This window comes from Hyla sarda, unplaced genomic scaffold (assembly GCF_029499605.1).
Source record: "Hyla sarda isolate aHylSar1 unplaced genomic scaffold, aHylSar1.hap1 scaffold_515, whole genome shotgun sequence".
Classification (NCBI taxonomy): domain Eukaryota; kingdom Metazoa; phylum Chordata; class Amphibia; order Anura; family Hylidae; genus Hyla; species Hyla sarda.
This window is the reverse complement of record NW_026610526.1, coordinates 152,651-177,681: the sequence shown is the minus strand read 5'-3', so window position 1 is coordinate 177,681 and position 25,031 is coordinate 152,651. Positions and strand designations below refer to the sequence as shown.

General features: G+C 46.0%; 11 non-coding genes across 11 annotated transcripts; all 11 read right to left on the bottom strand.

Annotated features, from left to right (window-relative positions):
- Window positions 1-471: 471 nt before the first annotated feature.
- On the bottom strand, window positions 472-662 carry LOC130338154 (U2 spliceosomal RNA). Its single transcript, XR_008878905.1, has one exon. It is a non-coding gene; the product is annotated as a U2 spliceosomal RNA (small nuclear RNA).
- A 2,078-nt stretch (window positions 663-2,740) lies between these two features.
- LOC130338153 (U2 spliceosomal RNA) lies at window positions 2,741-2,931 on the bottom strand. Its single transcript, XR_008878904.1, has one exon. It is a non-coding gene; the product is annotated as a U2 spliceosomal RNA (small nuclear RNA).
- Window positions 2,932-5,023: 2,092 nt separating this feature from the next.
- On the bottom strand, window positions 5,024-5,214 carry LOC130338252 (U2 spliceosomal RNA). Its single transcript, XR_008878984.1, has one exon. It is a non-coding gene; the product is annotated as a U2 spliceosomal RNA (small nuclear RNA).
- Window positions 5,215-7,306: 2,092 nt separating this feature from the next.
- LOC130338251 (U2 spliceosomal RNA) lies at window positions 7,307-7,497 on the bottom strand. The gene has a single exon (XR_008878983.1). It is a non-coding gene; the product is annotated as a U2 spliceosomal RNA (small nuclear RNA).
- A 2,082-nt stretch (window positions 7,498-9,579) lies between these two features.
- On the bottom strand, window positions 9,580-9,770 carry LOC130338250 (U2 spliceosomal RNA). Its single transcript, XR_008878982.1, has one exon. It is a non-coding gene; the product is annotated as a U2 spliceosomal RNA (small nuclear RNA).
- A 2,100-nt stretch (window positions 9,771-11,870) lies between these two features.
- LOC130338249 (U2 spliceosomal RNA) lies at window positions 11,871-12,061 on the bottom strand. Its single transcript, XR_008878981.1, has one exon. It is a non-coding gene; the product is annotated as a U2 spliceosomal RNA (small nuclear RNA).
- A 2,087-nt stretch (window positions 12,062-14,148) lies between these two features.
- LOC130338248 (U2 spliceosomal RNA) lies at window positions 14,149-14,339 on the bottom strand. The gene has a single exon (XR_008878980.1). It is a non-coding gene; the product is annotated as a U2 spliceosomal RNA (small nuclear RNA).
- A 2,085-nt stretch (window positions 14,340-16,424) lies between these two features.
- On the bottom strand, window positions 16,425-16,615 carry LOC130338246 (U2 spliceosomal RNA). Its single transcript, XR_008878978.1, has one exon. It is a non-coding gene; the product is annotated as a U2 spliceosomal RNA (small nuclear RNA).
- A 2,088-nt stretch (window positions 16,616-18,703) lies between these two features.
- Window positions 18,704-18,894, bottom strand: LOC130338245 (U2 spliceosomal RNA). Its single transcript, XR_008878977.1, has one exon. It is a non-coding gene; the product is annotated as a U2 spliceosomal RNA (small nuclear RNA).
- A 2,084-nt stretch (window positions 18,895-20,978) lies between these two features.
- On the bottom strand, window positions 20,979-21,169 carry LOC130338243 (U2 spliceosomal RNA). Its single transcript, XR_008878976.1, has one exon. It is a non-coding gene; the product is annotated as a U2 spliceosomal RNA (small nuclear RNA).
- A 2,084-nt stretch (window positions 21,170-23,253) lies between these two features.
- Window positions 23,254-23,444, bottom strand: LOC130338242 (U2 spliceosomal RNA). The gene has a single exon (XR_008878975.1). It is a non-coding gene; the product is annotated as a U2 spliceosomal RNA (small nuclear RNA).
- Window positions 23,445-25,031: the final 1,587 nt, after the last annotated feature.

Here is a 25,031-nt window from a genome sequence, read left to right as displayed (position 1 = left end):
CCCCCCCCATGTTATGTTACATAGTTACATAGTTAGTACGGTCGAAAAAAGACATATGTCCATCAAGTTCAACCAGGGAATTAAGGGGTAGGGGTGTGGCGCGATATTGGGGAAGGGATGAGATTTTATATTTCTTCATAAGCATTAATCTTATTTTGTCAATTAGGAACATTCAGCACCCACCCGCTATCAAGGCAGCTGCCTATCATGTCATGCCCTACCTGCACAGGTGTGCTGGCTACTCAAATGATCCAATTAAGGAGGCCATTTAGTCAGCAGCAGCAGAAGTCCTGTGCCTGGACGCTCCAACAGGGGCCAGACACAAGCAGAAGCAGAAGCAGCAGAAGCAGCAGCAGCACCACCTTTTGTTTTTTGGCTGCAGCAGCAGCAAGGCCCACAGGGCTGGCTAGCTGGCTAGCCAGCAAGCAGGTAGCAATGAAAGTAGGAATCTTTCTTTTTAACCCTGTAAGGGGGTGGTGCACTGTACCCGAAGATACTGCCATATCGGGTCAATGCATAGGGCGACGGAAGCAAGCTTCGAAATCGGCCCCCGTTCTCAAAAATCCATTTAATATATGGTCCCCAGATAGGGGACGTATCAGATATTAAACTGATAAGAACAGATACTACACTTGATCTTAGCCAAAAGGCCGAGAAGCGATAACCGTGAAAGGGGCGGGCCCAACAAGGTCCCCTTCATGGGCACTATCACTGCTTGCTGTCAGGGAGGCTGCCAGACAATTTTCCATGCACACTCTGGGCTGGGGGGCAGTCAACCACCAGTACACACAGCAGAACCTAAACCCATACCATTATTGCTAAGCAGCAAGACAGGGGCCCATTGCACTCCCACGGGGCCTTTTTAAATGCAATCCATAACCCGGATTTGCCAGGAACCCTTCTTACTCCTCCTACTTGCATGTGACACTGGGCTTAGGATCTGCATAGGAAACACACACACAAGCACACACCTACCTTTGTTGCCTGCAGATGCCTCCTTGGCTGTCCCCAAACGGTATCAAACCAACACCCACGGGAAGCTGTAAGCATAGAGAACATGCCTGCACCCCATTGGAACTTACCTGTGTGGGTTAAATCCGGGTTATTTGACAACCTATGGCGGTGATGGTTCTGCTCAGGCAGAGCAGTGCTGATGCTCCTCATAAAGCTGTCGCTGCTGTGAAGGTTCTAGGTGACATCACAAATCCCTATGGTTACATACACAACAAAGCTGGGTTGTTGTTGTTTACACTCTGCAAGGCCTGTGGAAGTGAGTGACATCATAGCACTGTAGTTCTGAGGGTTCAAGATGGATGCAACAATCTCCTGTTGCTTCTATGAAGGCCGTAATAGACGACATCACCAAACAGCTCCATAGTCACATACACAGCAAAGGAGAGATGTTGTTTACACCTAGTGATGTCAGTGGTATTGAGTGACATCACAGCACAGTGCTAAGGCTCCTGGGCCTGGACACAGCAGCGGCTGCAATATCTCAACGGAGAATACGTTTATATCTATGTGTGTGTGTGCGCATATATATATATATATATATATATATATATATTCTCCGCCGAAATCACTTTTAAACCCATTTCCACCTTTTTTTCCCTTCTCTTCCTCTTACTTTTTTTTCACGTTTTTTTACGTTTTTCTCCTTTTCGCCTCTTTTCTGGGCGTATTATTCTTCTTTTTCTTCTTTTTTTTCGTCTAATGCATACCCCATCAGTGCAGCAATGCTTATTCAATACCGCCAGCAGATGGAGACACTGGGGGATAATTTTCTAAGGATTTATACTGATTTTTCCTGTCTGAATTTGTCGCACAGAAAGTTGCAGGCCAAATATGTGTGACATTTCTGCGACTTTAGCTTCTAGAGCATTTTTACAACATTATACATAGGTGCTGAATACATAAAAAGCGACTGTTCAGCGACAGACAAGTCGCATCGGCTGAAAGTAGGCCAGAATGTCAGTCCATGTTGGAGCAGGTTTAGATACAGTCTAAAGCATAGATCTCAAAGTCTGTGCACAGAATTTAGCAAGGGCCTCGCACCTTCTGATGCATCAGGTAGGTGCACAATAGCATAGCCTAACCCTCTGTACTTTGGTCTATATTGATGCGGGACATAGACAGCCAGCTGATGACCAATCCATTAGTGCAATGGATGGCTGGAAGCATTTGTCTTTGCCTTTGCAATACCACAGAAGCAATGCATGGTCAATGTACAGCAATGACACACCTGTGTGAACAGCCAGGAGACCCCCCCCCCCCCCCATGTTATGTTACATAGTTACATAGTTAGTACGGTCGAAAAAAGACATATGTCCATCAAGTTCAACCAGGGAATTAAGGGGTAGGGGTGTGGCGCGATATTGGGGAAGGGATGAGATTTTATATTTCTTCATAAGCATTAATCTTATTTTGTCAATTAGGAACATTCAGCACCCACCCGCTATCAAGGCAGCTGCCTATCATGTCATGCCCTACCTGCACAGGTGTGCTGGCTACTCAAATGATCCAATTAAGGAGGCCATTTAGTCAGCAGCAGCAGAAGTCCTGTGCCTGGACACTCCAACAGGGGCCAGACACAAGCAGAAGCAGAAGCAGCAGAAGCAGCAGCAGCACCACCTTTTGTTTTTTGGCTGCAGCAGCAGCAAGGCCCACAGGGCTGGCTAGCTGGCTAGCCAGCAAGCAGGTAGCAATGAAAGTAGGAATCTTTCTTTTTAACCCTGTAAGGGGGTGGTGCACTGTACCCGAAGATACTGCCATATCGGGTCAATGCATAGGGCGACGGAAGCAAGCTTCGAAATCGGCCCCCGTTCTCAAAAATCCATTTAATATATGGTCCCCAGATAGGGGACGTATCAGATATTAAACTGATAAGAACAGATACTACACTTGATCTTAGCCAAAAGGCCGAGAAGCGATAACCGTGAAAGGGGCGGGCCCAACAAGGTCCCCTTCATGGGCACTATCACTGCTTGCTGTCAGGGAGGCTGCCAGACAATTTTCCATGCACACTCTGGGCTGGGGGGCAGTCAACCACCAGTACACACAGCAGAACCTAAACCCATACCATTATTGCTAAGCAGCAAGACAGGGGCCCATTGCACTCCCACGGGGCCTTTTTAAATGCAATCCATAACCCGGATTTGCCAGGAACCCTTCTTACTCCTCCTACTTGCATGTGACACTGGGCTTAGGATCTGCATAGGAAACACACACACAAGCACACACCTACCTTTGTTGCCTGCAGATGCCTCCTTGGCTGTCCCCAAACGGTATCAAACCAACACCCACGGGAAGCTGTAAGCATAGAGGACATGCCTGCACCCCATTGGACTTACCTGTGTGGGTTAAATCCGGGTTATTTGACAACCTATGGCGGTGATGGTTCTGCTCAGGCAGAGCAGTGCTGATGCTCCTCATAAAGCTGTCGCTGCTGTGAAGGTTCTAGGTGACATCACAAATCCCTATGGTTACATACACAACAAAGCTGGGTTGTTGTTGTTTACACTCTGCAAGGCCTGTGGAAGTGAGTGACATCATAGCACTGTAGTTCTGAGGGTTCAAGATGGATGCAACAATCTCCTGTTGCTTCTATGAAGGCCGTAATAGACGACATCACCAAACAGCTCCATAGTCACATACACAGCAAAGGAGAGATGTTGTTTACACCTAGTGATGTCAGTGGTATTGAGTGACATCACAGCACAGTGCTAAGGCTCCTGGGCCTGGACACAGCAGCGGCTGCAATATCTCAACGGAGAATACGTTTATATCTATGTGTGTGTGTGCGCATATATATATATATATATATATATATATATATATATATATATATATATATTATCTCCGCCGAAATCACTTTTAAACCCATTTCCACCTTTTTTTCCCTTCTCTTCCTCTTACTTTTTTTTCACGTTTTTTTACGTTTTTCTCCTTTTCGCCTCTTTTCTGGGCGTATTATTCTTCTTTTTCTTCTTTTTTTTCGTCTAATGCATACCCCATCAGTGCAGCAATGCTTATTCAATACCGCCAGCAGATGGAGACACTGGGGGATAATTTTCTAAGGATTTATACTGATTTTTCCTGTCTGAATTTGTCGCACAGAAAGTTGCAGGCCAAATATGTGTGACATTTCTGCGACTTTAGCTTCTAGAGCATTTTTACAACATTATACATAGGTGCTGAATACATAAAAAGCGACTGTTCAGCGACAGACAAGTCGCATCGGCTGAAAGTAGGCCAGAATGTCAGTCCATGTTGGAGCAGGTTTAGATACAGTCTAAAGCATAGATCTCAAAGTCTGTGCACAGAATTTAGCAAGGGCCTCGCACCTTCTGATGCATCAGGTAGGTGCACAATAGCATAGCCTAACCCTCTGTACTTTGGTCTATATTGATGCGGGACATAGACAGCCAGCTGATGACCAATCCATTAGTGCAATGGATGGCTGGAAGCATTTGTCTTTGCCTTTGCAATACCACAGAAGCAATGCATGGTCAATGTACAGCAATGACACACCTGTGTGAACAGCCAGGAGACCCCCCCCCCCATGTTATGTTACATAGTTACATAGTTAGTACGGTCGAAAAAAGACATATGTCCATCAAGTTCAACCAGGGAATTAAGGGGTAGGGGTGTGGCGCGATATTGGGGAAGGGATGAGATTTTATATTTCTTCATAAGCATTAATCTTATTTTGTCAATTAGGAACATTCAGACCCACCCGCTATCAAGGCAGCTGCCTATCATGTCATGCCCTACCTGCACAGGTGTGCTGGCTACTCAAATGATCCAATTAAGGAGGCCATTTAGTCAGCAGCAGCAGAAGTCCTGTGCCTGGACGCTCCAACAGGGGCCAGACACAAGCAGAAGCAGAAGCAGCAGAAGCAGCAGCAGCACCACCTTTTGTTTTTTGGCTGCAGCAGCAGCAAGGCCCACAGGGCTGGCTAGCTGGCTAGCCAGCAAGCAGGTAGCAATGAAAGTAGGAATCTTTCTTTTTAACCCTGTAAGGGGGTGGTGCACTGTACCCGAAGATACTGCCATATCGGGTCAATGCATAGGGCGACGGAAGCAAGCTTCGAAATCGGCCCCCGTTCTCAAAAATCCATTTAATATATGGTCCCCAGATAGGGGACGTATCAGATATTAAACTGATAAGAACAGATACTACACTTGATCTTAGCCAAAAGGCCGAGAAGCGATAACCGTGAAAGGGGCGGGCCCAACAAGGTCCCCTTCATGGGCACTATCACTGCTTGCTGTCAGGGAGGCTGCCAGACAATTTTCCATGCACACTCTGGGCTGGGGGGCAGTCAACCACCAGTACACACAGCAGAACCTAAACCCATACCATTATTGCTAAGCAGCAAGACAGGGGCCCATTGCACTCCCACGGGGCCTTTTTAAATGCAATCCATAACCCGGATTTGCCAGGAACCCTTCTTACTCCTCCTACTTGCATGTGACACTGGGCTTAGGATCTGCATAGGAAACACACACACAAGCACACACCTACCTTTGTTGCCTGCAGATGCCTCCTTGGCTGTCCCCAAACGGTATCAAACCAACACCCACGGGAAGCTGTAAGCATAGAGGACATGCCTGCACCCCATTGGACTTACCTGTGTGGGTTAAATCCGGGTTATTTGACAACCTATGGCGGTGATGGTTCTGCTCAGGCAGAGCAGTGCTGATGCTCCTCATAAAGCTGTCGCTGCTGTGAAGGTTCTAGGTGACATCACAAATCCCTATGGTTACATACACAACAAAGCTGGGTTGTTGTTGTTTACACTCTGCAAGGCCTGTGGAAGTGAGTGACATCATAGCACTGTAGTTCTGAGGGTTCAAGATGGATGCAACAATCTCCTGTTGCTTCTATGAAGGCCGTAATAGACGACATCACCAAACAGCTCCATAGTCACATACACAGCAAAGGAGAGATGTTGTTTACACCTAGTGATGTCAGTGGTATTGAGTGACATCACAGCACAGTGCTAAGGCTCCTGGGCCTGGACACAGCAGCGGCTGCAATATCTCAACGGAGAATACGTTTATATCTATGTGTGTGTGTGCGCATATATATATATATATATATATATATATATATATATATATATATATATATATCTCCGCCGAAATCACTTTTAAACCCATTTCCACCTTTTTTTCCCTTCTCTTCCTCTTACTTTTTTTTCACGTTTTTTTACGTTTTTCTCCTTTTCGCCTCTTTTCTGGGCGTATTATTCTTCTTTTTCTTCTTTTTTTTCGTCTAATGCATACCCCATCAGTGCAGCAATGCTTATTCAATACCGCCAGCAGATGGAGACACTGGGGGATAATTTTCTAAGGATTTATACTGATTTTTCCTGTCTGAATTTGTCGCACAGAAAGTTGCAGGCCAAATATGTGTGACATTTCTGCGACTTTAGCTTCTAGAGCATTTTTACAACATTATACATAGGTGCTGAATACATAAAAAGCGACTGTTCAGCGACAGACAAGTCGCATCGGCTGAAAGTAGGCCAGAATGTCAGTCCATGTTGGAGCAGGTTTAGATACAGTCTAAAGCATAGATCTCAAAGTCTGTGCACAGAATTTAGCAAGGGCCTCGCACCTTCTGATGCATCAGGTAGGTGCACAATAGCATAGCCTAACCCTCTGTACTTTGGTCTATATTGATGCGGGACATAGACAGCCAGCTGATGACCAATCCATTAGTGCAATGGATGGCTGGAAGCATTTGTCTTTGCCTTTGCAATACCACAGAAGCAATGCATGGTCAATGTACAGCAATGACACACCTGTGTGAACAGCCAGGAGACCCCCCCCCCCATGTTATGTTACATAGTTACATAGTTAGTACGGTCGAAAAAAGACATATGTCCATCAAGTTCAACCAGGGAATTAAGGGGTAGGGGTGTGGCGCGATATTGGGGAAGGGATGAGATTTTATATTTCTTCATAAGCATTAATCTTATTTTGTCAATTAGGAACATTCAGCACCCACCCGCTATCAAGGCAGCTGCCTATCATGTCATGCCCTACCTGCACAGGTGTGCTGGCTACTCAAATGATCCAATTAAGGAGGCCATTTAGTCAGCAGCAGCAGAAGTCCTGTGCCTGGACGCTCCAACAGGGGCCAGACACAAGCAGAAGCAGAAGCAGCAGAAGCAGCAGCAGCACCACCTTTTGTTTTTTGGCTGCAGCAGCAGCAAGGCCCACAGGGCTGGCTAGCTGGCTAGCCAGCAAGCAGGTAGCAATGAAAGTAGGAATCTTTCTTTTTAACCCTGTAAGGGGGTGGTGCACTGTACCCGAAGATACTGCCATATCGGGTCAATGCATAGGGCGACGGAAGCAAGCTTCGAAATCGGCCCCCGTTCTCAAAAATCCATTTAATATATGGTCCCCAGATAGGGGACGTATCAGATATTAAACTGATAAGAACAGATACTACACTTGATCTTAGCCAAAAGGCCGAGAAGCGATAACCGTGAAAGGGGCGGGCCCAACAAGGTCCCCTTCATGGGCACTATCACTGCTTGCTGTCAGAGAGGCTGCCAGACAATTTTCCATGCACACTCTGGGCTGGGGGGCAGTCAACCACCAGTACACACAGCAGAACCTAAACCCATACCATTATTGCTAAGCAGCAAGACAGGGGCCCATTGCACTCCCACGGGGCCTTTTTAAATGCAATCCATAACCCGGATTTGCCAGGAACCCTTCTTACTCCTCCTACTTGCATGTGACACTGGGCTTAGGATCTGCATAGGAAACACACACACAAGCACACACCTACCTTTGTTGCCTGCAGATGCCTCCTTGGCTGTCCCCAAACGGTATCAAACCAACACCCACGGGAAGCTGTAAGCATAGAGGACATGCCTGCACCCCATTGGACTTACCTGTGTGGGTTAAATCCGGGTTATTTGACAACCTATGGCGGTGATGGTTCTGCTCAGGCAGAGCAGTGCTGATGCTCCTCATAAAGCTGTCGCTGCTGTGAAGGTTCTAGGTGACATCACAAATCCCTATGGTTACATACACAACAAAGCTGGGTTGTTGTTGTTTACACTCTGCAAGGCCTGTGGAAGTGAGTGACATCATAGCACTGTAGTTCTGAGGGTTCAAGATGGATGCAACAATCTCCTGTTGCTTCTATGAAGGCCGTAATAGACGACATCACCAAACAGCTCCATAGTCACATACACAGCAAAGGAGAGATGTTGTTTACACCTAGTGATGTCAGTGGTATTGAGTGACATCACAGCACAGTGCTAAGGCTCCTGGGCCTGGACACAGCAGCGGCTGCAATATCTCAACGGAGAATACGTTTATATCTATGTGTGTGTGTGCGCATATATATATATATATATATATATATATATATATATATATATATATTTCTCCGCCGAAATCACTTTTAAACCCATTTCCACCTTTTTTTCCCTTCTCTTCCTCTTACTTTTTTTTCACGTTTTTTTACGTTTTTCTCCTTTTCGCCTCTTTTCTGGGCGTATTATTCTTCTTTTTCTTCTTTTTTTTCGTCTAATGCATACCCCATCAGTGCAGCAATGCTTATTCAATACCGCCAGCAGATGGAGACACTGGGGGATAATTTTCTAAGGATTTATACTGATTTTTCCTGTCTGAATTTGTCGCACAGAAAGTTGCAGGCCAAATATGTGTGACATTTCTGCGACTTTAGCTTCTAGAGCATTTTTACAACATTATACATAGGTGCTGAATACATAAAAAGCGACTGTTCAGCGACAGACAAGTCGCATCGGCTGAAAGTAGGCCAGAATGTCAGTCCATGTTGGAGCAGGTTTAGATACAGTCTAAAGCATAGATCTCAAAGTCTGTGCACAGAATTTAGCAAGGGCCTCGCACCTTCTGATGCATCAGGTAGGTGCACAATAGCATAGCCTAACCCTCTGTACTTTGGTCTATATTGATGCGGGACATAGACAGCCAGCTGATGACCAATCCATTAGTGCAATGGATGGCTGGAAGCATTTGTCTTTGCCTTTGCAATACCACAGAAGCAATGCATGGTCAATGTACAGCAATGACACACCTGTGTGAACAGCCAGGAGACCCCCCCCCCCCCCATGTTATGTTACATAGTTACATAGTTAGTACGGTCGAAAAAAGACATATGTCCATCAAGTTCAACCAGGGAATTAAGGGGTAGGGGTGTGGCGCGATATTGGGGAAGGGATGAGATTTTATATTTCTTCATAAGCATTAATCTTATTTTGTCAATTAGGAACATTCAGCACCCACCCGCTATCAAGGCAGCTGCCTATCATGTCATGCCCTACCTGCACAGGTGTGCTGGCTACTCAAATGATCCAATTAAGGAGGCCATTTAGTCAGCAGCAGCAGAAGTCCTGTGCCTGGACGCTCCAACAGGGGCCAGACACAAGCAGAAGCAGAAGCAGCAGCAGCACCACCTTTTGTTTTTTGGCTGCAGCAGCAGCAAGGCCCACAGGGCTGGCTAGCTGGCTAGCCAGCAAGCAGGTAGCAATGAAAGTAGGAATCTTTCTTTTTAACCCTGTAAGGGGGTGGTGCACTGTACCCGAAGATACTGCCATATCGGGTCAATGCATAGGGCGACGGAAGCAAGCTTCGAAATCGGCCCCCGTTCTCAAAAATCCATTTAATATATGGTCCCCAGATAGGGGACGTATCAGATATTAAACTGATAAGAACAGATACTACACTTGATCTTAGCCAAAAGGCCGAGAAGCGATAACCGTGAAAGGGGCGGGCCCAACAAGGTCCCCTTCATGGGCACTATCACTGCTTGCTGTCAGGGAGGCTGCCAGACAATTTTCCATGCACACTCTGGGCTGGGGGGCAGTCAACCACCAGTACACACAGCAGAACCTAAACCCATACCATTATTGCTAAGCAGCAAGACAGGGGCCCATTGCACTCCCACGGGGCCTTTTTAAATGCAATCCATAACCCGGATTTGCCAGGAACCCTTCTTACTCCTCCTACTTGCATGTGACACTGGGCTTAGGATCTGCATAGGAAACACACACACAAGCACACACCTACCTTTGTTGCCTGCAGATGCCTCCTTGGCTGTCCCCAAACGGTATCAAACCAACACCCACGGGAAGCTGTAAGCATAGAGGACATGCCTGCACCCCATTGGACTTACCTGTGTGGGTTAAATCCGGGTTATTTGACAACCTATGGCGGTGATGGTTCTGCTCAGGCAGAGCAGTGCTGATGCTCCTCATAAAGCTGTCGCTGCTGTGAAGGTTCTAGGTGACATCACAAATCCCTATGGTTACATACACAACAAAGCTGGGTTGTTGTTGTTTACACTCTGCAAGGCCTGTGGAAGTGAGTGACATCATAGCACTGTAGTTCTGAGGGTTCAAGATGGATGCAACAATCTCCTGTTGCTTCTATGAAGGCCGTAATAGACGACATCACCAAACAGCTCCATAGTCACATACACAGCAAAGGAGAGATGTTGTTTACACCTAGTGATGTCAGTGGTATTGAGTGACATCACAGCACAGTGCTAAGGCTCCTGGGCCTGGACACAGCAGCGGCTGCAATATCTCAACGGAGAATACGTTTATATCTATGTGTGTGTGTGCGCATATATATATATATATATATATATATATATATATATATATATATATATATATATATTCTCCGCCGAAATCACTTTTAAACCCATTTCCACCTTTTTTTCCCTTCTCTTCCTCTTACTTTTTTTTCACGTTTTTTTACGTTTTTCTCCTTTTCGCCTCTTTTCTGGGCGTATTATTCTTCTTTTTCTTCTTTTTTTTCGTCTAATGCATACCCCATCAGTGCAGCAATGCTTATTCAATACCGCCAGCAGATGGAGACACTGGGGGATAATTTTCTAAGGATTTATACTGATTTTTCCTGTCTGAATTTGTCGCACAGAAAGTTGCAGGCCAAATATGTGTGACATTTCTGCGACTTTAGCTTCTAGAGCATTTTTACAACATTATACATAGGTGCTGAATACATAAAAAGCGACTGTTCAGCGACAGACAAGTCGCATCGGCTGAAAGTAGGCCAGAATGTCAGTCCATGTTGGAGCAGGTTTAGATACAGTCTAAAGCATAGATCTCAAAGTCTGTGCACAGAATTTAGCAAGGGCCTCGCACCTTCTGATGCATCAGGTAGGTGCACAATAGCATAGCCTAACCCTCTGTACTTTGGTCTATATTGATGCGGGACATAGACAGCCAGCTGATGACCAATCCATTAGTGCAATGGATGGCTGGAAGCATTTGTCTTTGCCTTTGCAATACCACAGAAGCAATGCATGGTCAATGTACAGCAATGACACACCTGTGTGAACAGCCAGGAGACCCCCCCCCCCCCATGTTATGTTACATAGTTACATAGTTAGTACGGTCGAAAAAAGACATATTGTCCATCAAGTTCAACCAGGGAATTAAGGGGTAGGGGTGTGGCGCGATATTGGGGAAGGGATGAGATTTTATATTTCTTCATAAGCATTAATCTTATTTTGTCAATTAGGAACATTCAGCACCCACCCGCTATCAAGGCAGCTGCCTATCATGTCATGCCCTACCTGCACAGGTGTGCTGGCTACTCAAATGATCCAATTAAGGAGGCCATTTAGTCAGCAGCAGCAGAAGTCCTGTGCCTGGACGCTCCAACAGGGGCCAGACACAAGCAGAAGCAGAAGCAGCAGAAGCAGCAGCAGCACCACCTTTTGTTTTTTGGCTGCAGCAGCAGCAAGGCCCACAGGGCTGGCTAGCTGGCTAGCCAGCAAGCAGGTAGCAATGAAAGTAGGAATCTTTCTTTTTAACCCTGTAAGGGGGTGGTGCACTGTACCCGAAGATACTGCCATATCGGGTCAATGCATAGGGCGACGGAAGCAAGCTTCGAAATCGGCCCCCGTTCTCAAAAATCCATTTAATATATGGTCCCCAGATAGGGGACGTATCAGATATTAAACTGATAAGAACAGATACTACACTTGATCTTAGCCAAAAGGCCGAGAAGCGATAACCGTGAAAGGGGCGGGCCCAACAAGGTCCCCTTCATGGGCACTATCACTGCTTGCTGTCAGGGAGGCTGCCAGACAATTTTCCATGCACACTCTGGGCTGGGGGGCAGTCAACCACCAGTACACACAGCAGAACCTAAACCCATACCATTATTGCTAAGCAGCAAGACAGGGGCCCATTGCACTCCCACGGGGCCTTTTTAAATGCAATCCATAACCCGGATTTGCCAGGAACCCTTCTTACTCCTCCTACTTGCATGTGACACTGGGCTTAGGATCTGCATAGGAAACACACACACAAGCACACACCTACCTTTGTTGCCTGCAGATGCCTCCTTGGCTGTCCCCAAACGGTATCAAACCAACACCCACGGGAAGCTGTAAGCATAGAGGACATGCCTGCACCCCATTGGACTTACCTGTGTGGGTTAAATCCGGGTTATTTGACAACCTATGGCGGTGATGGTTCTGCTCAGGCAGAGCAGTGCTGATGCTCCTCATAAAGCTGTCGCTGCTGTGAAGGTTCTAGGTGACATCACAAATCCCTATGGTTACATACACAACAAAGCTGGGTTGTTGTTGTTTACACTCTGCAAGGCCTGTGGAAGTGAGTGACATCATAGCACTGTAGTTCTGAGGGTTCAAGATGGATGCAACAATCTCCTGTTGCTTCTATGAAGGCCGTAATAGACGACATCACCAAACAGCTCCATAGTCACATACACAGCAAAGGAGAGATGTTGTTTACACCTAGTGATGTCAGTGGTATTGAGTGACATCACAGCACAGTGCTAAGGCTCCTGGGCCTGGACACAGCAGCGGCTGCAATATCTCAACGGAGAATACGTTTATATCTATGTGTGTGTGTGCGCATATATATATATATATATATATATATATATATATATATATATATTTCTCCGCCGAAATCACTTTTAAACCCATTTCCACCTTTTTTTCCCTTCTCTTCCTCTTACTTTTTTTTCACGTTTTTTTACGTTTTTCTCCTTTTCGCCTCTTTTCTGGGCGTATTATTCTTCTTTTTCTTCTTTTTTTTCGTCTAATGCATACCCCATCAGTGCAGCAATGCTTATTCAATACCGCCAGCAGATGGAGACACTGGGGGATAATTTTCTAAGGATTTATACTGATTTTTCCTGTCTGAATTTGTCGCACAGAAAGTTGCAGGCCAAATATGTGTGACATTTCTGCGACTTTAGCTTCTAGAGCATTTTTACAACATTATACATAGGTGCTGAATACATAAAAAGCGACTGTTCAGCGACAGACAAGTCGCATCGGCTGAAAGTAGGCCAGAATGTCAGTCCATGTTGGAGCAGGTTTAGATACAGTCTAAAGCATAGATCTCAAAGTCTGTGCACAGAATTTAGCAAGGGCCTCGCACCTTCTGATGCATCAGGTAGGTGCACAATAGCATAGCCTAACCCTCTGTACTTTGGTCTATATTGATGCGGGACATAGACAGCCAGCTGATGACCAATCCATTAGTGCAATGGATGGCTGGAAGCATTTGTCTTTGCCTTTGCAATACCACAGAAGCAATGCATGGTCAATGTACAGCAATGACACACCTGTGTGAACAGCCAGGAGACCCCCCCCCCCCATGTTATGTTACATAGTTACATAGTTAGTACGGTCGAAAAAAGACATATGTCCATCAAGTTCAACCAGGGAATTAAGGGGTAGGGGTGTGGCGCGATATTGGGGAAGGGATGAGATTTTATATTTCTTCATAAGCATTAATCTTATTTTGTCAATTAGGAACATTCAGCACCCACCCGCTATCAAGGCAGCTGCCTATCATGTCATGCCCTACCTGCACAGGTGTGCTGGCTACTCAAATGATCCAATTAAGGAGGCCATTTAGTCAGCAGCAGCAGAAGTCCTGTGCCTGGACGCTCCAACAGGGGCCAGACACAAGCAGAAGCAGAAGCAGCAGAAGCAGCAGCAGCACCACCTTTTGTTTTTTGGCTGCAGCAGCAGCAAGGCCCACAGGGCTGGCTAGCTGGCTAGCCAGCAAGCAGGTAGCAATGAAAGTAGGAATCTTTCTTTTTAACCCTGTAAGGGGGTGGTGCACTGTACCCGAAGATACTGCCATATCGGGTCAATGCATAGGGCGACGGAAGCAAGCTTCGAAATCGGCCCCCGTTCTCAAAAATCCATTTAATATATGGTCCCCAGATAGGGGACGTATCAGATATTAAACTGATAAGAACAGATACTACACTTGATCTTAGCCAAAAGGCCGAGAAGCGATAACCGTGAAAGGGGCGGGCCCAACAAGGTCCCCTTCATGGGCACTATCACTGCTTGCTGTCAGGGAGGCTGCCAGACAATTTTCCATGCACACTCTGGGCTGGGGGGCAGTCAACCACCAGTACACACAGCAGAACCTAAACCCATACCATTATTGCTAAGCAGCAAGACAGGGGCCCATTGCACTCCCACGGGGCCTTTTTAAATGCAATCCATAACCCGGATTTGCCAGGAACCCTTCTTACTCCTCCTACTTGCATGTGACACTGGGCTTAGGATCTGCATAGGAAACACACACACAAGCACACACCTACCTTTGTTGCCTGCAGATGCCTCCTTGGCTGTCCCCAAACGGTATCAAACCAACACCCACGGGAAGCTGTAAGCATAGAGGACATGCCTGCACCCCATTGGACTTACCTGTGTGGGTTAAATCCGGGTTATTTGACAACCTATGGCGGTGATGGTTCTGCTCAGGCAGAGCAGTGCTGATGCTCCTCATAAAGCTGTCGCTGCTGTGAAGGTTCTAGGTGACATCACAAATCCCTATGGTTACATACACAACAAAGCTGGGTTGTTGTTGTTTACACTCTGCAAGGCCTGTGGAAGTGAGTGACATCATAGCACTGTAGTTCTGAGGGTTCAAGATGGATGCAACAATCTCCTGTTGCTTCTATGAAGGCCGTAATAGACGACATCACCAAACAGCTCCATAGTCACATACACAGCAAAGGAGAGATGTTGTTTACACCTAGTGATGTCAGTGGTATTGAGTGACATCACAGCACAGTGCTAAGGCTCCTGGGCCTGGACACAGCAGCGGCTGCAATATCTCAACGGAGAATACGTTTATATCTATGTGTGTGTGTGCGCATATATATATATATATATATATATATATATATATATATATATTTCTCCGCCGAAATCACTTTTAAACCCATTTCCACCTTTTTTTCCCTTCTCTTCCTCTTACTTTTTTTTCACGTTTTTTTACGTTTTTCTCCTTTTCGCCTCTTTTCTGGGCGTATTATTCTTCTTTTTCTTCTTTTTTTTCGTCTAATGCATACCCCATCAGTGCAGCAATGCTTATTCAATACCGCCAGCAGATGGAGACACTGGGGGATAATTTTCTAAGGATTTATACTGATTTTTCCTGTCTGAATTTGTCGCACAGAAAGTTGCAGGCCAAATATGTGTGACATTTCTGCGACTTTAGCTTCTAGAGCATTTTTACAACATTATACATAGGTGCTGAATACATAAAAAGCGACTGTTCAGCGACAGACAAGTCGCATCGGCTGAAAGTAGGCCAGAATGTCAGTCCATGTTGGAGCAGGTTTAGATACAGTCTAAAGCATAGATCTCAAAGTCTGTGCACAGAATTTAGCAAGGGCCTCGCACCTTCTGATGCATCAGGTAGGTGCACAATAGCATAGCCTAACCCTCTGTACTTTGGTCTATATTGATGCGGGACATAGACAGCCAGCTGATGACCAATCCATTAGTGCAATGGATGGCTGGAAGCATTTGTCTTTGCCTTTGCAATACCACAGAAGCAATGCATGGTCAATGTACAGCAATGACACACCTGTGTGAACAGCCAGGAGACCCCCCCCCCCCATGTTATGTTACATAGTTACATAGTTAGTACGGTCGAAAAAAGACATATGTCCATCAAGTTCAACCAGGGAATTAAGGGGTAGGGGTGTGGCGCGATATTGGGGAAGGGATGAGATTTTATATTTCTTCATAAGCATTAATCTTATTTTGTCAATTAGGAACATTCAGCACCCACCCGCTATCAAGGCAGCTGCCTATCATGTCATGCCCTACCTGCACAGGTGTGCTGGCTACTCAAATGATCCAATTAAGGAGGCCATTTAGTCAGCAGCAGCAGAAGTCCTGTGCCTGGACGCTCCAACAGGGGCCAGACACAAGCAGAAGCAGAAGCAGCAGAAGCAGCAGCAGCACCACCTTTTGTTTTTTGGCTGCAGCAGCAGCAAGGCCCACAGGGCTGGCTAGCTGGCTAGCCAGCAAGCAGGTAGCAATGAAAGTAGGAATCTTTCTTTTTAACCCTGTAAGGGGGTGGTGCACTGTACCCGAAGATACTGCCATATCGGGTCAATGCATAGGGCGACGGAAGCAAGCTTCGAAATCGGCCCCCGTTCTCAAAAATCCATTTAATATATGGTCCCCAGATAGGGGACGTATCAGATATTAAACTGATAAGAACAGATACTACACTTGATCTTAGCCAAAAGGCCGAGAAGCGATAACCGTGAAAGGGGCGGGCCCAACAAGGTCCCCTTCATGGGCACTATCACTGCTTGCTGTCAGGGAGGCTGCCAGACAATTTTCCATGCACACTCTGGGCTGGGGGGCAGTCAACCACCAGTACACACAGCAGAACCTAAACCCATACCATTATTGCTAAGCAGCAAGACAGGGGCCCATTGCACTCCCACGGGGCCTTTTTAAATGCAATCCATAACCCGGATTTGCCAGGAACCCTTCTTACTCCTCCTACTTGCATGTGACACTGGGCTTAGGATCTGCATAGGAAACACACACACAAGCACACACCTACCTTTGTTGCCTGCAGATGCCTCCTTGGCTGTCCCCAAACGGTATCAAACCAACACCCACGGGAAGCTGTAAGCATAGAGGACATGCCTGCACCCCATTGGACTTACCTGTGTGGGTTAAATCCGGGTTATTTGACAACCTATGGCGGTGATGGTTCTGCTCAGGCAGAGCAGTGCTGATGCTCCTCATAAAGCTGTCGCTGCTGTGAAGGTTCTAGGTGACATCACAAATCCCTATGGTTACATACACAACAAAGCTGGGTTGTTGTTGTTTACACTCTGCAAGGCCTGTGGAAGTGAGTGACATCATAGCACTGTAGTTCTGAGGGTTCAAGATGGATGCAACAATCTCCTGTTGCTTCTATGAAGGCCGTAATAGACGACATCACCAAACAGCTCCATAGTCACATACACAGCAAAGGAGAGATGTTGTTTACACCTAGTGATGTCAGTGGTATTGAGTGACATCACAGCACAGTGCTAAGGCTCCTGGGCCTGGACACAGCAGCGGCTGCAATATCTCAACGGAGAATACGTTTATATCTATGTGTGTGTGTGCGCATATATATATATATATATATATATATATATATATATATATATATTTCTCCGCCGAAATCACTTTTAAACCCATTTCCACCTTTTTTTCCCTTCTCTTCCTCTTACTTTTTTTTCACGTTTTTTTACGTTTTTCTCCTTTTCGCCTCTTTTCTGGGCGTATTATTCTTCTTTTTCTTCTTTTTTTTCGTCTAATGCATACCCCATCAGTGCAGCAATGCTTATTCAATACCGCCAGCAGATGGAGACACTGGGGGATAATTTTCTAAGGATTTATACTGATTTTTCCTGTCTGAATTTGTCGCACAGAAAGTTGCAGGCCAAATATGTGTGACATTTCTGCGACTTTAGCTTCTAGAGCATTTTTACAACATTATACATAGGTGCTGAATACATAAAAAGCGACTGTTCAGCGACAGACAAGTCGCATCGGCTGAAAGTAGGCCAGAATGTCAGTCCATGTTGGAGCAGGTTTAGATACAGTCTAAAGCATAGATCTCAAAGTCTGTGCACAGAATTTAGCAAGGGCCTCGCACCTTCTGATGCATCAGGTAGGTGCACAATAGCATAGCCTAACCCTCTGTACTTTGGTCTATATTGATGCGGGACATAGACAGCCAGCTGATGACCAATCCATTAGTGCAATGGATGGCTGGAAGCATTTGTCTTTGCCTTTGCAATACCACAGAAGCAATGCATGGTCAATGTACAGCAATGACACACCTGTGTGAACAGCCAGGAGACCCCCCCCCCCCCATGTTATGTTACATAGTTACATAGTTAGTACGGTCGAAAAAAGACATATGTCCATCAAGTTCAACCAGGGAATTAAGGGGTAGGGGTGTGGCGCGATATTGGGGAAGGGATGAGATTTTATATTTCTTCATAAGCATTAATCTTATTTTGTCAATTAGGAACATTCAGCACCCACCCGCTATCAAGGCAGCTGCCTATCATGTCATGCCCTACCTGCACAGGTGTGCTGGCTACTCAAATGATCCAATTAAGGAGGCCATTTAGTCAGCAGCAGCAGAAGTCCTGTGCCTGGACGCTCCAACAGGGGCCAGACACAAGCAGAAGCAGAAGCAGCAGAAGCAGCAGCAGCACCACCTTTTGTTTTTTGGCTGCAGCAGCAGCAAGGCCCACAGGGCTGGCTAGCTGGCTAGCCAGCAAGCAGGTAGCAATGAAAGTAGGAATCTTTCTTTTTAACCCTGTAAGGGGGTGGTGCACTGTACCCGAAGATACTGCCATATCGGGTCAATGCATAGGGCGACGGAAGCAAGCTTCGAAATCGGCCCCCGTTCTCAAAAATCCATTTAATATATGGTCCCCAGATAGGGGACGTATCAGATATTAAACTGATAAGAACAGATACTACACTTGATCTTAGCCAAAAGGCCGAGAAGCGATAACCGTGAAAGGGGCGGGCCCAACAAGGTCCCCTTCATGGGCACTATCACTGCTTGCTGTCAGGGAGGCTGCCAGACAATTTTCCATGCACACTCTGGGCTGGGGGGCAGTCAACCACCAGTACACACAGCAGAACCTAAACCCATACCATTATTGCTAAGCAGCAAGACAGGGGCCCATTGCACTCCCACGGGGCCTTTTTAAATGCAATCCATAACCCGGATTTGCCAGGAACCCTTCTTACTCCTCCTACTTGCATGTGACACTGGGCTTAGGATCTGCATAGGAAACACACACACAAGCACACACCTACCTTTGTTGCCTGCAGATGCCTCCTTGGCTGTCCCCAAACGGTATCAAACCAACACCCACGGGAAGCTGTAAGCATAGAGGACATGCCTGCACCCCATTGGACTTACCTGTGTGGGTTAAATCCGGGTTATTTGACAACCTATGGCGGTGATGGTTCTGCTCAGGCAGAGCAGTGCTGATGCTCCTCATAAAGCTGTCGCTGCTGTGAAGGTTCTAGGTGACATCACAAATCCCTATGGTTACATACACAACAAAGCTGGGTTGTTGTTGTTTACACTCTGCAAGGCCTGTGGAAGTGAGTGACATCATAGCACTGTAGTTCTGAGGGTTCAAGATGGATGCAACAATCTCCTGTTGCTTCTATGAAGGCCGTAATAGACGACATCACCAAACAGCTCCATAGTCACATACACAGCAAAGGAGAGATGTTGTTTACACCTAGTGATGTCAGTGGTATTGAGTGACATCACAGCACAGTGCTAAGGCTCCTGGGCCTGGACACAGCAGCGGCTGCAATATCTCAACGGAGAATACGTTTATATCTATGTGTGTGTGTGCGCATATATATATATATATATATATATATATATATATATATATATTTCTCCGCCGAAATCACTTTTAAACCCATTTCCACCTTTTTTTCCCTTCTCTTCCTCTTACTTTTTTTTCACGTTTTTTTACGTTTTTCTCCTTTTCGCCTCTTTTCTGGGCGTATTATTCTTCTTTTTCTTCTTTTTTTTCGTCTAATGCATACCCCATCAGTGCAGCAATGCTTATTCAATACCGCCAGCAGATGGAGACACTGGGGGATAATTTTCTAAGGATTTATACTGATTTTTCCTGTCTGAATTTGTCGCACAGAAAGTTGCAGGCCAAATATGTGTGACATTTCTGCGACTTTAGCTTCTAGAGCATTTTTACAACATTATACATAGGTGCTGAATACATAAAAAGCGACTGTTCAGCGACAGACAAGTCGCATCGGCTGAAAGTAGGCCAGAATGTCAGTCCATGTTGGAGCAGGTTTAGATACAGTCTAAAGCATAGATCTCAAAGTCTGTGCACAGAATTTAGCAAGGGCCTCGCACCTTCTGATGCATCAGGTAGGTGCACAATAGCATAGCCTAACCCTCTGTACTTTGGTCTATATTGATGCGGGACATAGACAGCCAGCTGATGACCAATCCATTAGTGCAATGGATGGCTGGAAGCATTTGTCTTTGCCTTTGCAATACCACAGAAGCAATGCATGGTCAATGTACAGCAATGACACACCTGTGTGAACAGCCAGGAGACCCCCCCCCCCATGTTATGTTACATAGTTACATAGTTAGTACGGTCGAAAAAAGACATATGTCCATCAAGTTCAACCAGGGAATTAAGGGGTAGGGGTGTGGCGCGATATTGGGGAAGGGATGAGATTTTATATTTCTTCATAAGCATTAATCTTATTTTGTCAATTAGGAACATTCAGCACCCACCCGCTATCAAGGCAGCTGCCTATCATGTCATGCCCTACCTGCACAGGTGTGCTGGCTACTCAAATGATCCAATTAAGGAGGCCATTTAGTCAGCAGCAGCAGAAGTCCTGTGCCTGGACGCTCCAACAGGGGCCAGACACAAGCAGAAGCAGAAGCAGCAGAAGCAGCAGCAGCACCACCTTTTGTTTTTTGGCTGCAGCAGCAGCAAGGCCCACAGGGCTGGCTAGCTGGCTAGCCAGCAAGCAGGTAGCAATGAAAGTAGGAATCTTTCTTTTTAACCCTGTAAGGGGGTGGTGCACTGTACCCGAAGATACTGCCATATCGGGTCAATGCATAGGGCGACGGAAGCAAGCTTCGAAATCGGCCCCCGTTCTCAAAAATCCATTTAATATATGGTCCCCAGATAGGGGACGTATCAGATATTAAACTGATAAGAACAGATACTACACTTGATCTTAGCCAAAAGGCCGAGAAGCGATAACCGTGAAAGGGGCGGGCCCAACAAGGTCCCCTTCATGGGCACTATCACTGCTTGCTGTCAGGGAGGCTGCCAGACAATTTTCCATGCACACTCTGGGCTGGGGGGCAGTCAACCACCAGTACACACAGCAGAACCTAAACCCATACCATTATTGCTAAGCAGCAAGACAGGGGCCCATTGCACTCCCACGGGGCCTTTTTAAATGCAATCCATAACCCGGATTTGCCAGGAACCCTTCTTACTCCTCCTACTTGCATGTGACACTGGGCTAAGGATCTGCATAGGAAACACACACACAAGCACACACCTACCTTTGTTGCCTGCAGATGCCTCCTTGGCTGTCCCCAAACGGTATCAAACCAACACCCACGGGAAGCTGTAAGCATAGAGGACATGCCTGCACCCCATTGGACTTACCTGTGTGGGTTAAATCCGGGTTATTTGACAACCTATGGCGGTGATGGTTCTGCTCAGGCAGAGCAGTGCTGATGCTCCTCATAAAGCTGTCGCTGCTGTGAAGGTTCTAGGTGACATCACAAATCCCTATGGTTACATACACAACAAAGCTGGGTTGTTGTTGTTTACACTCTGCAAGGCCTGTGGAAGTGAGTGACATCATAGCACTGTAGTTCTGAGGGTTCAAGATGGATGCAACAATCTCCTGTTGCTTCTATGAAGGCCGTAATAGACGACATCACCAAACAGCTCCATAGTCACATACACAGCAAAGGAGAGATGTTGTTTACACCTAGTGATGTCAGTGGTATTGAGTGACATCACAGCACAGTGCTAAGGCTCCTGGGCCTGGACACAGCAGCGGCTGCAATATCTCAACGGAGAATACGTTTATATCTATGTGTGTGTGTGCGCATATATATATATATATATATATATATATATATATATATATATTTCTCCGCCGAAATCACTTTTAAACCCATTTCCACCTTTTTTTCCCTTCTCTTCCTCTTACTTTTTTTTCACGTTTTTTTACGTTTTTCTCCTTTTCGCCTCTTTTCTGGGCGTATTATTCTTCTTTTTCTTCTTTTTTTTCGTCTAATGCATACCCCATCAGTGCAGCAATGCTTATTCAATACCGCCAGCAGATGGAGACACTGGGGGATAATTTTCTAAGGATTTATACTGATTTTTCCTGTCTGAATTTGTCGCACAGAAAGTTGCAGGCCAAATATGTGTGACATTTCTGCGACTTTAGCTTCTAGAGCATTTTTACAACATTATACATAGGTGCTGAATACATAAAAAGCGACTGTTCAGCGACAGACAAGTCGCATCGGCTGAAAGTAGGCCAGAATGTCAGTCCATGTTGGAGCAGGTTTAGATACAGTCTAAAGCATAGATCTCAAAGTCTGTGCACAGAATTTAGCAAGGGCCTCGCACCTTCTGATGCATCAGGTAGGTGCACAATAGCATAGCCTAACCCTCTGTACTTTGGTCTATATTGATGCGGGACATAGACAGCCAGCTGATGACCAATCCATTAGTGCAATGGATGGCTGGAAGCATTTGTCTTTGCCTTTGCAATACCACAGAAGCAATGCATGGTCAATGTACAGCAATGACACACCTGTGTGAACAGCCAGGAGACCCCCCCCCCCATGTTATGTTACATAGTTACATAGTTAGTACGGTCGAAAAAAGACATATGTCCATCAAGTTCAACCAGGGAATTAAGGGGTAGGGGTGTGGCGCGATATTGGGGAAGGGATGAGATTTTATATTTCTTCATAAGCATTAATCTTATTTTGTCAATTAGGAACATTCAGCACCCACCCGCTATCAAGGCAGCTGCCTATCATGTCATGCCCTACCTGCACAGGTGTGCTGGCTACTCAAATGATCCAATTAAGGAGGCCATTTAGTCAGCAGCAGCAGAAGTCCTGTGCCTGGACGCTCCAAAAGGGGCCAGACACAAGCAGAAGCAGAAGCAGCAGAAGCAGCAGCAGCACCACCTTTTGTTTTTTGGCTGCAGCAGCAGCAAGGCCCACAGGGCTGGCTAGCTGGCTAGCCAGCAAGCAGGTAGCAATGAAAGTAGGAATCTTTCTTTTTAACCCTGTAAGGGGGTGGTGCACTGTACCCGAAGATACTGCCATATCGGGTCAATGCATAGGGCGACGGAAGCAAGCTTCGAAATCGGCCCCCGTTCTCAAAAATCCATTTAATATATGGTCCCCAGATAGGGGACGTATCAGATATTAAACTGATAAGAACAGATACTACACTTGATCTTAGCCAAAAGGCCGAGAAGCGATAACCGTGAAAGGGGCGGGCCCAACAAGGTCCCCTTCATGGGCACTATCACTGCTTGCTGTCAGGGAGGCTGCCAGACAATTTTCCATGCACACTCTGGGCTGGGGGGCAGTCAACCACCAGTACACACAGCAGAACCTAAACCCATACCATTATTGCTAAGCAGCAAGACAGGGGCCCATTGCACTCCCACGGGGCCTTTTTAAATGCAATCCATAACCCGGATTTGCCAGGAACCCTTCTTACTCCTCCTACTTGCATGTGACACTGGGCTTAGGATCTGCATAGGAAACACACACACAAGCACACACCTACCTTTGTTGCCTGCAGATGCCTCCTTGGCTGTCCCCAAACGGTATCAAACCAACACCCACGGGAAGCTGTAAGCATAGAGGACATGCCTGCACCCCATTGGACTTACCTGTGTGGGTTAAATCCGGGTTATTTGACAACCTATGGCGGTGATGGTTCTGCTCAGGCAGAGCAGTGCTGATGCTCCTCATAAAGCTGTCGCTGCTGTGAAGGTTCTAGGTGACATCACAAATCCCTATGGTTACATACACAACAAAGCTGGGTTGTTGTTGTTTACACTCTGCAAGGCCTGTGGAAGTGAGTGACATCATAGCACTGTAGTTCTGAGGGTTCAAGATGGATGCAACAATCTCCTGTTGCTTCTATGAAGGCCGTAATAGACGACATCACCAAACAGCTCCATAGTCACATACACAGCAAAGGAGAGATGTTGTTTACACCTAGTGATGTCAGTGGTATTGAGTGACATCACAGCACAGTGCTAAGGCTCCTGGGCCTGGACACAGCAGCGGCTGCAATATCTCAACGGAGAATACGTTTATATCTATGTGTGTGTGTGCGCATATATATATATATATATATATATATATATATATATATATATATATATATATATTTCTCCGCCGAAATCACTTTTAAACCCATTTCCACCTTTTTTTCCCTTCTCTTCCTCTTACTTTTTTTTCACGTTTTTTTACGTTTTTCTCCTTTTCGCCTCTTTTCTGGGCGTATTATTCTTCTTTTTCTTCTTTTTTTTCGTCTAATGCATACCCCATCAGTGCAGCAATGCTTATTCAATACCGCCAGCAGATGGAGACACTGGGGGATAATTTTCTAAGGATTTATACTGATTTTTCCTGTCTGAATTTGTCGCACAGAAAGTTGCAGGCCAAATATGTGTGACATTTCTGCGACTTTAGCTTCTAGAGCATTTTTACAACATTATACATAGGTGCTGAATACATAAAAAGCGACTGTTCAGCGACAGACAAGTCGCATCGGCTGAAAGTAGGCCAGAATGTCAGTCCATGTTGGAGCAGGTTTAGATACAGTCTAAAGCATAGATCTCAAAGTCTGTGCACAGAATTTAGCAAGGGCCTCGCACCTTCTGATGCATCAGGTAGGTGCACAATAGCATAGCCTAACCCTCTGTACTTTGGTCTATATTGATGCGGGACATAGACAGCCAGCTGATGACCAATCCATTAGTGCAATGGATGGCTGGAAGCATTTGTCTTTGCCTTTGCAATACCACAGAAGCAATGCATGGTCAATGT